The sequence below is a fragment of the Macrobrachium nipponense genome, chromosome 35 (assembly GCF_015104395.2).
Source record: "Macrobrachium nipponense isolate FS-2020 chromosome 35, ASM1510439v2, whole genome shotgun sequence".
NCBI lineage: Eukaryota > Metazoa > Arthropoda > Malacostraca > Decapoda > Palaemonidae > Macrobrachium > Macrobrachium nipponense.
This window is the reverse complement of record NC_061096.1, coordinates 28,689,907-28,704,871: the sequence shown is the minus strand read 5'-3', so window position 1 is coordinate 28,704,871 and position 14,965 is coordinate 28,689,907. Positions and strand designations below refer to the sequence as shown.

General features: G+C 34.0%; 1 protein-coding gene across 3 annotated transcripts in view; it reads left to right on the top strand.

Annotated features, from left to right (window-relative positions):
• Window positions 1–14,965, top strand: part of LOC135208532 (CTD nuclear envelope phosphatase 1-like) — an 87,179-nt gene that overhangs the window by 70,981 nt on the left and 1,233 nt on the right. For 2 of the 3 annotated variants that reach the window (XM_064240825.1, XM_064240827.1), the window contains one exon: window positions 251–8,403. The exons of the other annotated variant lie outside the window; for it this stretch is intronic. The gene's annotated coding sequence lies outside the window, so the exon portion shown is untranslated. Of the gene's footprint in view, window positions 1–250; window positions 8,404–14,965 lie in introns of those variants that run through there. 3 annotated transcript variants of the gene reach the window in all.

The window sequence follows — 14,965 nt, the reverse complement described above, 5'->3', positions numbered from 1 at the left end:
AGATTTATGCCATACACTGTTGATAAAATGTCAATTGTTTTTTTTTCTTCAATTTAGTACTATTGTGTAAACAGTTTTCAGCTTACACTGCCACTGATAAAGCCTGTAAAGTTTAAGGCAACTTATTTCAGAATGTGTATTAAATTACTTTGTTATTATGTTTTGTACTCTATTTTTATTTACAAGAAAATGTAGTGCATAATTAAATTGCTAGGATTTTGTATCTCAGACTTGCATTGTTCTTCCACAGGGTTGTAGTGAGTAGTGTGTGTGTGTGGCTGTGGCTTAACAAGTTAGTATTGGCCACCGTTATTGGTCTCAGGGGTATGATGAGGCTTGTTTCAGCCGCTTGCTGTGCATTGACTCATTGCACCAAGTGCTTCTTGTAGATGCTACAACTTGACGGTTGCTTTCAAGAGAAGTCTCAGTGTACCCCCTACCCCCTTGGATGTGAGTGGTAAGAGCGCGTGATGATGACACTATTTGGTCTGACAAATGGTTTGCATCTCTACAATGACTCATTGCTTTTGCTGCTGAGCAAAATGCCAGTTTTTGAAGCTAAATCTTTTTAGACGATAAAACGTAATTTTATGTAAATAGCTATTGACTACGATTTGATAACAATGTGACTAGAAGATGTGTGAGTTTGTTTTTATAAACAGAGAATAGAAAATTTTGTGTTAATCCCAGCTCTGAAAATATCTGGGTCTGTTGAGCTCTCCCAACCCATGCTTGAGCTCTCCCCAATAGAACAGAAATCTAGAAACAGTATTTTCCTGTAACTCAAACACTTAGTGTTTATTCTCTTAAGTGACCCCACTAACACATCAAGGTACAAAGATTTTGTTTTAGAATTTTGGTTGTATACGTATGTTTGCATGTAAAGTATGTGTGACATAGTTATATAAGTGCTTTAATGGCACAGTTGTGTTTGCCTGTAAAACAGTGAATGGATGTTGGAGTGATTTCTGGAAATATCCTTCAATGGTTGGCAATGTTAATAATGAGAAGTTGTTCTCTGGGAGATTAGATTAGTATAGTTACACTTACGAAACCCGAATGACATTCTGTGGCACTTTTGTTCATTTGGCCCCAGGAAAGGCCGGTGAAGTCATCTTTAGTTTTTAATAGCTAATGTAATTACAAGGAGAATTTGAAAACTAGAAAAATCTAAGCAACCACTAGCTAATTGTTACTAACAATGTCAGGTAGAATTTTTCTGGCTGTAATCAAGAGTCAGATGTTCATCAGTATGTAAGTGCATGACAGAGTACTAAGGTTTGCCTGTTATAAATGGGATTTTTGAACAAAGCAATACAGTTTGTCAGGTGCATAGTTGAAGGGTTTAAAGTTGTGTCATGTATAAAAGTTTTGAAGTTTTTCTACTTTGCTGAAGCTTTTATAGATTCTTCCAGAATGCTGGAAAAGGTTAACCGACCTAGGTCATAGTATGGTTTCTTTTGCCTTAGTTATTTATTTACGTCCATTTTATTGACCTCCTCTTTTATGATTGATAAATACTTTCAATTATTCAGGTATTACTACTAAGAAGATTGGTCTTGAATTCTTAAGACCTTTCTGCAGTCAAAAAATACAATGTGAATTGTATAGAGCATCAATTGGAAATAGATAGTCTGCTGTTGATGTAATAAATATTAATTGTAAAAGAAAAGGGCAGTCTGGGTGATCATTATTACCAGTTTATATAACGAGGAAACTTCATAGGAGGTCATAAAACAGTCGTATTTTATCATGGAGACGCATGTATCTGGCTTTTCTTGAAGTGTTTTCTGTAGCTCACCAGTACTTTAGCTTTGTGGATCTTCATTGTTTTTGTTCTTAGATAATTAGCTGTTCTTGCAATAGCTTTCACTGACTTGTTTTAATTATGTTAACTGTGAAAACTACACATCACTTGATGCAAAACTTTATTTTTTTTTTAACGGGGTACTGTCTGCAGAATTTCTTTTAGGGGAAAGGAATGAATTTATGGATTGGTAAATACTATCTTCCTTCATGTCAAAAGCATTGTTGCATACCTTTAGGATGAACTGTCATAAGGAATTGATTTCCCCCAATTGACCTGCATACCACTTCTGTGCATATTTCATCATACACTTTAGTCACTCCTGTTAGTTGTGCAACAGTAAGACAAATAGGGTTCATATTTTTTACTTAAATCCATTTTAGTAAAGTTTTCTGATTTACTTCTGTTTTACAAACACACTAGAGAAACTATATTCATATTGTATGGTATGTGGATGTCAGAATGTGAAAATACAGTTTTGGTTCATTGAAATGGGAAATCTTGAGAAGTACTTTTATTGTGAGTTACAAGATTTTTAGGAATTGACATTGTGGAATTTGGATGTTTTTCTCATTTGGCAACAATTTCTCTTTCTCTCTCTCTCTCTCTCTCTCTCAGTGGTATTTATCATGTGACTACATTCATAAAAAAAAGTTTTCCATAACTAAGATTTAGTTTAGAATATTTGCATTGTGTGGTTTTGTGAAGTTACTAAACCCTTCTAAATTTGTAATATTCTCTGTTTAGTTTTGGTCTCATTTCTAGTTGATTTAATAATGGTTTTTAAGTTTGCAAAAACTAGTATAAAGTGAAACTGGGATTAAGTTTGGTTTTGTGTATAGTATATACTGTAATTTTTTTAGTTCTGTACAATATGAGTATTGTGTCAATTGGCCAACTTTATCAGACTTAAGTGTCAAGGAATATTAATTAATGATTTGCCTTGTCTATTATTAAAGTTCTTAGGAATTGCATTTGGAACATCATAACATTGTAGAAAATTCTTTATTAAAATGTAGGAACAATTTAGCCTATCTTTAAGGAAATAACTGTAAAACTGTTTAAGGTAGGCTTCAAAAATATTGTTTTTTATTTTTTCTTTCATGATTTCTGCAAAGTTGAGTTCAAAACAAAGTACACTCTATTTCATGGTGTTCTAATGCTTTTGAAATGATGCAGTTATTTGGTGATGCAGTGTAGTAGCTTGAATTATGCATTAAGGGGTTTTATCTTTTCAACAGGTATTTACAGAGCTTTATATTTTACTATGATGTCTTATATGATGGTGAGTGCTTACTGAATTTTGAGTCAGTATGTGTAATATTCTGAACATATCAAAAATTCACTCTCAAGGAAGTAAATTTCACTCATAAAATTGAAATGCCAAACTTCATTCCAGTTGTACTAATCTGTATTGTCTACTTGAAATTGGATATTTCCAGGTTATTCAACATATTTTCTACTAAATTAGTGGGAAATTGTGAAATTTTGGCTAAGGAAATTTTCTGGCAATTCTAACCCCCAGCCAGTAAATTTATGTGAAATCCCACTACTCCTGTAATATCAAAATATTTTTCGATGACACGAAATGTATGATATTTTCCTACTTCATGTAGTGACCATGCATTCACTCAAGTTTGGCATAGCATAGTTACGTTTTGTGTATTTGACTGAGAATACCATGTAGTACAGTAGAAGCAAATCTATGGCAGGGCCTGAAATGCCTTTTGGACTCTCTTCAAGAGGAGGAATTGATGTTGTAAGCTCATTAGGTATCTGGTAACTTGAGCCTGTGAAAACACACATCTGCCTTCAAGTGTGCTCAGTTATCCTATTTATCCATGATTGCAAGTTCCTATACTATTCTAGTTCTTGTAGGAAGAGATTGGGAAAACAGAATGCTGTATTGTTTGTGCATCAAAGCACAGGCGATAGCTAGTTTTGAGGGGGGATAACAGGAATAACATAGTAAGGAGTTTTTGAGTAATGTAATATACTTTCTGTAGTTCCTGTGTATAGTTGTCTTTTAACTGTTTGTTGGTTGTTATTTTACAAGATCAGATTATTCTATGTTAAAATTTATTGTATATTGTTAAGTATGACTTCATAGAGCATAGATTATGTGTGTGTGGAGACTCACAAGCAACCGTGTCCTCAGTACCAACAAATTTAGAAATTCTGTAATTATAATACCCTATATATAACATAGCTACTATCTAAATCAAGATATTTTTTCACTCACACACTGAACTGTATAGGAGATGGATATTCATGGTGAATTTCTATCTTTTGTGAATGGGGGGAGGGAGGGGATTTGCAACTGTACAGCTCAGCCAAGCTTGAAATGCTTGATGGTAGAGTTTTATATCTTTAAGCTGCATTTTTGAGATTCTGATGTGTGAGCAATTATAGAACTTTATTCAGGTTGATTTTAAATTTAACTAACCCTGAAAACAACTTCTCATTTTCAGAGGTATAATTAGTGTATTTATTCATAATGGAGAATAATAGTTGAAACTTGGTTCAGTATGAAGGTCAGTTTGGAAAGATTTATTCAATAGTTTCTCATTAGGTGCTGAATGTCATTGGAGTGATGTATTCAAGTGCACTTGCCATGATACAAAAGCATAAAATATGTATTCCTGAATAGTCATTCCATATAAATTATAAATAGTCACTCTTTCAAAACTTGTAGTACTTGTACATGGAAATTTACCTGAGTATTCAATAATCAATATCTTTGTTTAATGGAAATGTTTCGGCTACTGTCATTAACTTGGATATAATACAGTTTGTGTACATAATGTATTTTTTTTTTGAGGTACTTTACATTATTTTTGACAGGTTCACATATAATGGGCAGAAGAGGCAGCAGAATACAATGATATTCAGTGAGCATTTTAGGGAGACTTAGTAATGCTACTATATTAATATATCTGAATTAAGGTCACTGATTCATTACCAATTATCGCTTTATTGCCACACAATGTATAGACTTGGCCTACCTATTTGGATGGTGGCTTTGGTCTTTATGTTAATAGTATGTCATTCCCACTTCTGCTTTGCATTTGAAACCATTGATGCATTTATTTTTGACCGGAAGAAGCTCAAGATTTGTTTTAGGAGTTACATTATTTCACTGGGTGCAGTACTTAACGTGTGATTTACAATGCTATACAAGCAGTTTTTTGAGAAATTATTTGCTTTTGTAATAAGCTGTTGCCTAAGCATATCCTGAGGTGTCATGTCTACATTTCATTTAGTGATAATTAAAATTTTTCCTTCTTTGAATATCTCTCTTTTGGAAGGTGTTAGTGTGAAATTTTTTCATAATTTTCCTCCCTCAGCTGTAAAAACAGTATTAATGATCTCAGTACTGGTTGAATACTAGTGCTGTCAGCACTAAGGAAAGTCTGGTACTCTCAACAGATATTCAACTTTTTATGTTTTTAACAATTAATAAAAAGAACCTAAAATGTATAGTTGGGTAATATAATTATATTACCAGGTTTTACTCACCATTGACTGTATAACTGACATGTTTGCTGTCTCATGGTAACTGTGAATTAGAAAGATGTGCAGAAAGTAAAATACTATAACTGAAATTGGCAGGAATTTGTGGGTTGGTAGTGATGGTTGGTTGGTGAATGCATGAAAACAAATTAAATGCGTATGAATCTGTTGTGCAAACAAGGTTTTCAAGAGCATTGAAAATAAATACCTAGTGGGATATGTCCACCTAATTGTAAATATGTAATGTCACAAATTATTTGTTTTCTGTTATAAAACTTGTACAGTAGATTGTGCAATTATTTGTTGTGCAAGTTCAAATATTGTAGTGTACAGTAATGATGCAGTACATATTTTACTATTAATAATGCTGCTGTCCTGTAACTGTGCTGATGAGTTGATGCCTGCTTCACCAGTCCCATTCAGACCTGTCCAGTGCTGGCTGTTCACCGCTCAAATGCTGCTGCTACTGCTGCTGTTGTATATTATGCCAAAGTACTTAGAGTTGTGATTGGATGATGTTTTTATTGGCTAAGCCTGCAGTGAAATGTAAATTAAATGAAACAGCATTTGTGTATTTAAAGCAAATGATAAGACCTGTTTTTACAGTATTGTACAGTCAGTCCTCGGGTTACGATAGGGGTTCCGTTCCCGGCAACCCAAATCATTGTAATTATAATGGGAATAAATACCAACGGGTTACAGCATTTCTGTAAGCAGGTTGATAGAGCCATGATGCAATCGCCTTAAGTCCAGAATGACTTGACCCGAACCTGATGTAACCCCAGGGGCTGCCTGTATTTTGTTTTAATTTTTCTAGGGGGATAACATTTTGCTGTTTCTTTTTCTTCCTTACAATTCCTTGTTTCAGTATTTTTTCTGAATTTAATGATATATCTATATACATTGCAAGGAAGAAATCTAATTGGTAGATGTTGTTTGTTTATAACTTTTAGATTTAGAGTAATTTCCACATCCTTAAGTGTCCATGGTCTTGTAACGTAAACCATGCAGTTATATTTCATGATTTGCTACCATCATGAAGCTATACTTTGGTTAGTCTTGAATGTACTTACACAAACTTGATACATGTGCATTTTTCTTTCTTTTTCTTTTTGCCAAAAAATTTTCAGTTTTAGAAAGGTTTCTTGTTTTTGCTAGTTGGAAAACCTTTGGTTATGATCAAGACCTTGTAAAAGATTTGAAATGATTATTAGCTGTTAGCGGGAATGTTCTTTCTTGGAATCTGGTGAGTGTGACTTGAATTGTGCAGTATGTAGTGTGGATTAGTAGAACTTTGGTTCTATGTTCATGAAGGCTTTTCTTCTGTTATTGTAGTCCGTTTGTAGTCATGCCAGATTTGACTCCAGTGATTAGTTTTATTAAGTAGATTTTGTAAATCCATTCATAACTAGCTTCATGTTGCTAGTTATAATGACCATATATTTCTGTGCATAATCACCATATCTCCACCAAATGCTTTTCAAGGGCAAAAATCATGTTTTGCACAGATATGATTAATTTATTATGCCCTTTTCAGTCCGGTAGTATGATTATAAGCATGGTGTCAAAATACGTGGTTGGCTGCATGATATTTGATTTAAAAGAGTACTCTTACTCTTATTCTACCAGTATTTTTTCCTAATAGTATATTATTGGTTTTTTTTTTTTTTTTCTTTTTTTCAAGCATAATGTTTCTAATTTTATTTTATATGAATGAAATGTTTATTTGTAAGGGAAAGTAATTTTCACTTTAGATTAAGTATATGTAAATTTTTATTTGTACCAAGTTGGCAATGTCAAAACATGGAAGGTGAAATTCCAGCCACCTATTCTTTATGGAAAGCATAGAAATTCAAGCAAATTAAGTTCTTTGTACTGTACGCCATTTATAAATAAAGAAAAGAGGCTTAATTTGCAAAAGTTTGAAATTACATTAATGGATATTGATAAAGGGGTTTTTCCACTTTATAGTTATTTAGCCTGAAATCTTATTGGTGACGAGTTTTTTTTAGGAACACAGTTTATTGACTTCTTTTTTGGTGACTTGAACTAATGCTCTCTCTCTCTCTCTCTCTCTCTCTCTCTTCGTATCTCTCTTCTCCTCTCTCTCTCTCTCTCTCTCTCTCTCTCTCTCTCTCTCTCTCTCTCTCTCTCTCTCTGGAGAGGTAAATGTACATAAACTAATTGGACTGGTGGCAGGCAAGCAGGCAGTAGAAGAAGGTAGCAGCATAAGTGTACAAATGAAGTAAATCACAGGTGCCTGGCCGGTAGCAATAGCGTTAAACGCAGATTATGCTGGTAAAAAGTTTCTTTGGATGCTTTGAAAGTTGATATTGCAAGGCTTCGTGGTTTTCTTTTTTTCATGCATTGTATCACTATGAAATGATGTGTGCACGATTTGTTTCAAGATTGACATTGTACAGTGGTTTATTAATGGTCTAATATAGATTGGTGTTAAGAATGGTTTTATGTGACAAAAGAGTGAGATATTGGCATTGGCATTTATGATTTATGTAGTATATAGTACAGTATATGTTTTTTTCATGTCATCAGACATGTAAATTCTTACAGTATTAAGGATTTAGTTTACTACCGGCCAGGACATCTTTGGTAAAGGTATTTGGGAGTCGTTCCATTTCTCTGGTGGATGTCAATACATCAGGCTGCAGACCTTTCAGAATTTTGGTGAACAGAAGCTAGGTAATGCAGTGGCTCCCTATGCTAGTTACGAAAAAAAATGGATTAAAAAAATTTATTGTTCTTCTTACAAGAAGAGGAGAAAGTTGAATGGATTTCATAAGTTCAAGGGTTAGTCTTTTATCCAGTCAGGACTCTAATGTGGAGCTAGGTAAATGTGTGTGGACTTTCATTGAAGGATCAGTGGTTGTCTTATTCCTGGGAAGGAAAGTGTGAACATATCTTCAAGTAATTATTAGCTGTTGAAAATTTACACATTTCCAACAACTGTAATTGATGCAGCAAAACATCCCCAACCTCATTATAAACAGATGTGGAGTGTTCCTTGCAATGTTCTATAGACTTCTGTATTATATGGCAAAATAAAGAAAATCTCGTATTTGTTATGTAAATTCTTTCATCTACCCTTTCAAGTGAAATTACAGTTGTCCTGAAGTATATATCACTAAAATCAATAAAACTGGCATATAGAAATACTATAGGACCACATTAAATGGTACAAATAAGTTATCATTTGATTGTCCATATGTGCTTAACCTGGATTAATACTTATACCTCAGTTGATAAATGTTTATTTCCTCAGTGCCTTGTGCATGTGTGGATGGAATACCAAATGTATGTTTAATATTAGTTGAAGAAAATTATAACAATACTAGGGTGAATTTGATAAACCTGATCTTAATTGACAAATAGTGAGACTTTTTGCTTAGTGGTCTTATCATACTCCGTTATTGTTATAAAACCGGAAATAAGAAAAAAAGTTTCATAGGCAGCAATCACAGATTCCAAATTGCTACACCCTACCTAATTTCTTTGAAGCTCTTGCACAATTTGAAGCTGTTATTTTGGTTGGGTTATTTTACCAGTTCTGCCCTTCACAAAATTTTTTAAGTAGACAAACCAGCCCGAGAAGAGTCTACTTGAGACTCAGAGGTCTGGAAAAACTAACCCCTACTAATAATAATAATTTAAGTAGACAAGGTTATTCAGGCGTAAACTATTACTAGAACATTTTCAGTGCTTGAAGAGCAGATTAAGATATGTACATAAAGTGAATCCATTTCCTGTGTACTTACACCATGACTGCTATTCCATGTAACAGCATCTGTTTCTTGTGTATTTTATATAAATTAGTCCAGAGTTCCTAGCCAACTGTGCCTTGGACCCTAAGGAGGCATATAATTCAGTAATATTAGTTTCAAGTTGCTGCTGTAAAAAAATATTCAAGAACAGTGTTTATTCCTGCTCCATTTTATGCCCATCAATACTGGTTGTTAATATCAGTGACCATTGGTGGTGTGATGTCTGTTACCCATCACACTCCATCAAGTCTTTCGTCTTTTGTTGATTTGGCAGAGACTGAGGTTTTGGGGAACACTGCAGAAAATGATAGACAAAATACCTTACCTGCAAAATCAAGGTAGTATATGGTTAAGTTTAGTGCTTGCGACGTGATCCTTATGACTGATAGTTATCAAGATTGTCTTGTGTACATTCAGCCTGTTCATCTTGGCCCAGTAATTATATAGAGTTGAACACTGAATATTCTTCCTTGGTAAAGCGCCTGTAGATGGCTGGAATCATTACGGACATTTTTTATGTAATATGGAGGCAAATAACTTACAAGGGCAACACTTGCAGCTAAGATTGCACCTCCAGAACAAACTAAAGGGTCAAGTATATCAAAAAACTAAAAATACTTTAAAAACATCTCACATACAATGTCCTAATGCATATAGTATATCCTAATCACTGAGGTTGTCTGACCTGTGTCTGTTAGATGATGCGACTAAGAAAGAGCTCGTTGTTTTTGAAATTGGTGAGCCTATGGTATAAAAGATGGAACCGAATATTACTTGTTTACTCTTGACCAAAAAATGGTGATATCACTTGCAAGAGGATATACAATTAATTGAAAATGCCATTTACTGCTGAAGACGGATGCAATAATGTTCATTCCATATTAAAATATATTTCTTATTTAAGGTTTTGAAATTTCAAAGGGCAAATGATTAGATAACCAAGACAATAATTAAACATCTAATGCTGTTTAGGTATTTGCCAAGATCTTTCCGACTATTAGTTAATAGTGAAACAAATATCTTTGACACAAAATTGTAACTAATCCGATATTCGTTGCAAGTGGTGGCTTGTCACACAGTAGATGGTATACATAAGCTAAAATGTCCAAGATCCTCTCTCAGATTCTTGCCAGAGTAGTTCACGCATTAATGGATGGCAGAATATTAAGAAAAAAAATCAACAACACATGGTAACTTCTATTAAAATTAATATTCAATGATTAGCATTACATTATGGGGGTAAATACATGCATGCTTCAATGTCATATTCAATTCAATGCTTATTATAATTACAGAAGTTATGGGTAATGACTACATGCCAGCCAATGAATGGACAGTCCAGACAGAACCTTTCTTACCTAGCGAGTTCCTCTTAAGTTGTTAAGCTGCTAAAAGATACTTCAAGATTATTTAATACCTGCAAATTATTCAGTGCCTTTAACTTTCTCAACATCTTGGAGACTATTCGTGTTGCAGAATAATGAAAGAAGAATCAATCCTCAACCTCCACAAAACCAGCAGAACGATTTTTTCTTAAAAAGAGACACCGGAAGTAGAGCGTTTGAAAGCCCATTCCAGCTGGTCCTTCCAACAGCATTCCATAAAAGCAAGGGATATTCCCATGATCGGAAATCCCTTGGCTGTATCATCCTCAGTAGTGATTGGCAATTTCCATTCTTCCTACACCGTTTTACATATAAATAATGTAATTAATTAAGGTTCAATTAATTTCTAAAATAAAATCCAGATAGATATCTGCATTAATTTACATAAAATTACCCAAATTAACTTTAAAACCTATATAAAGTGCCCCCCATTAGAGCAGATTCTTCCAATAGCAGTCCATAAATGCAAGGAAGACTATCATGGTGGGAAATTCCAGTCTTATTGGCTGCATCATACTTTAACTGTGATTGGTCATTTCCATATTTACAATTCTAGCTACTGACCTCATGAAAGAATTGCCATGTGTCATATTCTAATCATAAAATAAATTTAAAATACAAGGGATTTCCTTGTTTGGAGATATCACAATATTCGATTTCATTTTTAAAGTAATTAACCTCGCATGTATGTAAAGTATTCGATCCAGAACAAGGCAGTGTAAAAAAAATAAAACTTAGCGGACAATTTTTATTTCGTTTATTTTCATGAATGAACAATTTAGTGAAGCACCTATATTTATATTCAATTAATAATAACTACTGAAATATAATTTTGTGTAATAAACGCTTCCAATTGATCTGAATTTCATTTAAGGTAAAGTGAAGAGATAAAGTCTTGGGAAATATAAAATATTCAAAAGTATACTACACAATACATTGGCTACATTGGCCGATGTCGTCTGCATACCCTAATTACAAACATTAACTGGCTACATTTTAGTACATTGAATGTGATTATTATAGTTAATGAAATGTATGTATTTCATTGTTTGAATTCCATCCTCAAGTTTTAGAAATATGACCTGAAGTCATCTGATAACATGATGTAAAGCGTCAAAATCATAATATAAAACTGGATTAAAAGACTTGATTGTTTGTCTTGTGGCAACGAACAAAGCTGGAGCAGCTCGTAGGCGTGGTTGTCATTCAAGGAAAATCAAGTGAACAACGTCAACAACTACCAAAATCAGAATAAAGACAATTGTTTCCAATTAGGGGACAGATAATTCCCGCATAAGTAAAGAGAGGACGTAGGTGTTCCTAGCTTTTGTGTTGCTGTTTAGAGGTTTGCTCAAATGGCCTTAAAATTCTTCATTTTTTTTTTTAAATTTAAATTTCATGTCTTTTTACAATAAAACAAATCCTTACATTTATAGATATCCATAGGAGTAGTATTACTCATTTCTATTTTTGCCTAATAAAAAAGCTAGAATATAAGCAACATATTAAAATAAAAATCCTTTTAGGATTCAGTTAACCATATGCCAGCAAATGGCATTGTCCAAAGGCTTGTTAAAAAGTTTGATAAGGTGTGATCGGGACCACAGGCCTGCTGTAGACCTCTGGACTGTGGACTATCAACATAGACAAAAATAATACTATAAAGTTGATGGTTGTGTGCTTAGAATGAAGCTGGCTATTGCCAGCACAAGTGTGTTAGGGTGTCAGAAGGAGTAGTGTTGCAATGTCAAACGTTTTTATTTTACTGAGTAATATATATATATTATATATCATATATATATCTATATATATATATATATAGATATATATATATATAAATATATATATATATATATAATATATAAATTACCTTCAACTACAGCAACGGTGACGTATTAATGTTCAGTTTTTTCTAAATGGATTAATAAACATCTCTAGTACTCTTTAGTACCGCAATCAAATTAATTATTTTGAAAAATCAATATCTGTATAGAATAACGATTCAAATATAAAAAGCGGTAAAAACGAAACAACTATATGCGTATTCGCTGAATATCAGCTATTAAAATATAATTTTACATAATAGCATTTATAATCAAATTGTACTTAATGTAAAATTGATAAAGTGAGCTAAAAAAAGGAAGTTACCTAATATAAGCAATATGTACTTCTAAAAGAATGCTTAATTTTACATTGGCTAAAATGCATAATGTCGTAGAACCATCAGACACTGACAACACACTTCTTGAGAGATATACACAACTACAAGTCTTCCCTGCATTCGAGGAGGGGAAAAAATACTTTTCCTCCAACTAAAAATCTTTCCTTTCCCTCCATGGATCCAATAACTACTGAGAGATCGAAGCATTTTACTATTCTAACGGCCGCGAGTAAATGAAATTTGACGTATTAACTCCGTAGAGTTTCTCATTTTTCCAATTCTCTTTCCCTCCCATTTGTAAGCCCTTCATGGTTTAAATGGCTTTGAAGGCTTTCAATTAGCCTATAAAAATGTTCCTTTCATCATTTCCATACTTTTCTTTAACATCATCCAATTTCATTAGTTTACCACTTCTTCATAGACAGTTTTTATAGACATCGAAGAGATTATTTTTAATCGAGATCAGATAAAGACAGTGGCTAGATACTGTGAATTAGCAGCAACTATTCAGTGTGCCTTTTCCCGGAACTCCATACAGATGTACATTGTCCCGTTTATGGTGTAACACTCACGCCTTCATTTAGAAACACCAATGAAATCTACGAGGAAGAAGAAAAAATTAAGCTACAAAAACTGTCCCTTAGCTACAGCGTTTGAGGAAACCCCAAAACAGCAATGCGTAAGGGTGAGGAACACCTCTCCTTAGGCGGGAAATATCTGCCCTCTCATAGGTTGTCACAACTACCTTTATTGTTTGTATGGTGTTTTTACGTTGCATGGAACCAGTGGTTATTCAGCAACTGGACCAACGGCTTTATGTGACTTCCGAACCACGTCGAGAGTTAACTTCCATCACCAGAAATACACATCTCTAACACCACAATGGAATGCCCGAGAATAGAACTCGTGGCCTGCGAGGTGGCAGGTCAAGACCATACCGATCACGCCACTGAAGCGCTGCCATGAGGGTGTTCCTTGCTTGAAGATTCTCGAATTTCAACAAATGGCCCTTCAAACACTCTTGCTATGGGGAGCACATTTTACAAAAAAATCTTTCTGCTAAGGACCGAATATAATTTTTTTTCTATAGAAAAAATATATTGATTTAATATCTTTTACACAAAAATGTGAAAGATTGGCTTGAATGTTTCGCGGTTCAGTGACATTCTCCGGGAAAAACTGTCTATAATCATTTAATGAAATATATTTTTAGCTTTGTTCACTGTAGTGGATTGCAGTAATGGTACAGATCGAGTAGCACTAACGTTGTTCTCTGTATCTTGGTCACAGGAAAATCCAGGACATAGAATGAGGACATATCTCCACCCTCGAGAGAAATGGCATCCAACTGATTAGGATGTGGCATAGCTGAAATCTGTTATGCCTTTAACAGTCCAGTGTCAATGTCTTCAATACTCCGCTCTTCAATGACCTAAGGTTATTACTGGCATGGTGAGACAGTCTTACTTACAGGGGGATATGCCCAACGATCTGACCAATTGAGTGTTTAGATCTCCTATGACCCGGTCGAAACAATGTGAAGGACATCAGTGAATCCAGTGTGAAAAGTGCATCATTTCATGGGTGACCCACTCTTAGGAGTATGCAGAGCGTCCAGATCTCACACCTTCGAAGATTTGATATGAGCAGACCACACGCTAATCCAAATTTTGACAACGTTTAGCTTGACCTTAGTGTTCAAATATCAGCGTTTGCCACACCAAGCTACGATTGGTCTCTAATCCAATCTAACAACAGAAGAAGCAAAGGAGTCTGGAAGTGGCCTCTTAAAAACTAAAGACCTTCATCTTGAATAAGGTTTTAACATTTCAAAAAAGATCACCACATATGTAAGAGCAAAGTTGATTTGCCACAGATACAATGATCACCAATCTCAAGTTGCACCAAAGCTATCCATATGAAGCAAGGAAATCTTTAATGCCAAAACAACTGGCATGGGTCCCAATTAAGTTTAAGAACACATGCATACAAATGCCTGCTGATTTTTGGTGTGTAAACCACACCACTTGAAACAAGCTTCTTGCTTTTAAAAGTTTACACTAATTTTGCTCCATTATCATACCTGCTGATTTGATATTAATCAGCAATGTATTTTTTGCAAACTCACAAAGCAATGACTGTTGCTTAAGATGTGAACTTGATTGCTATGTCACACCATACTCAATACCCAAAATTAACCACTTTTTTCTTAGTTTAGTTATCTAACCACCAATAACTCTCTCTTATATGTAAGTGATAAGCTTACTTTTGATGACGACTTAACTTTAAAACATGCATAAAGTAGATGTACTGTAGTATA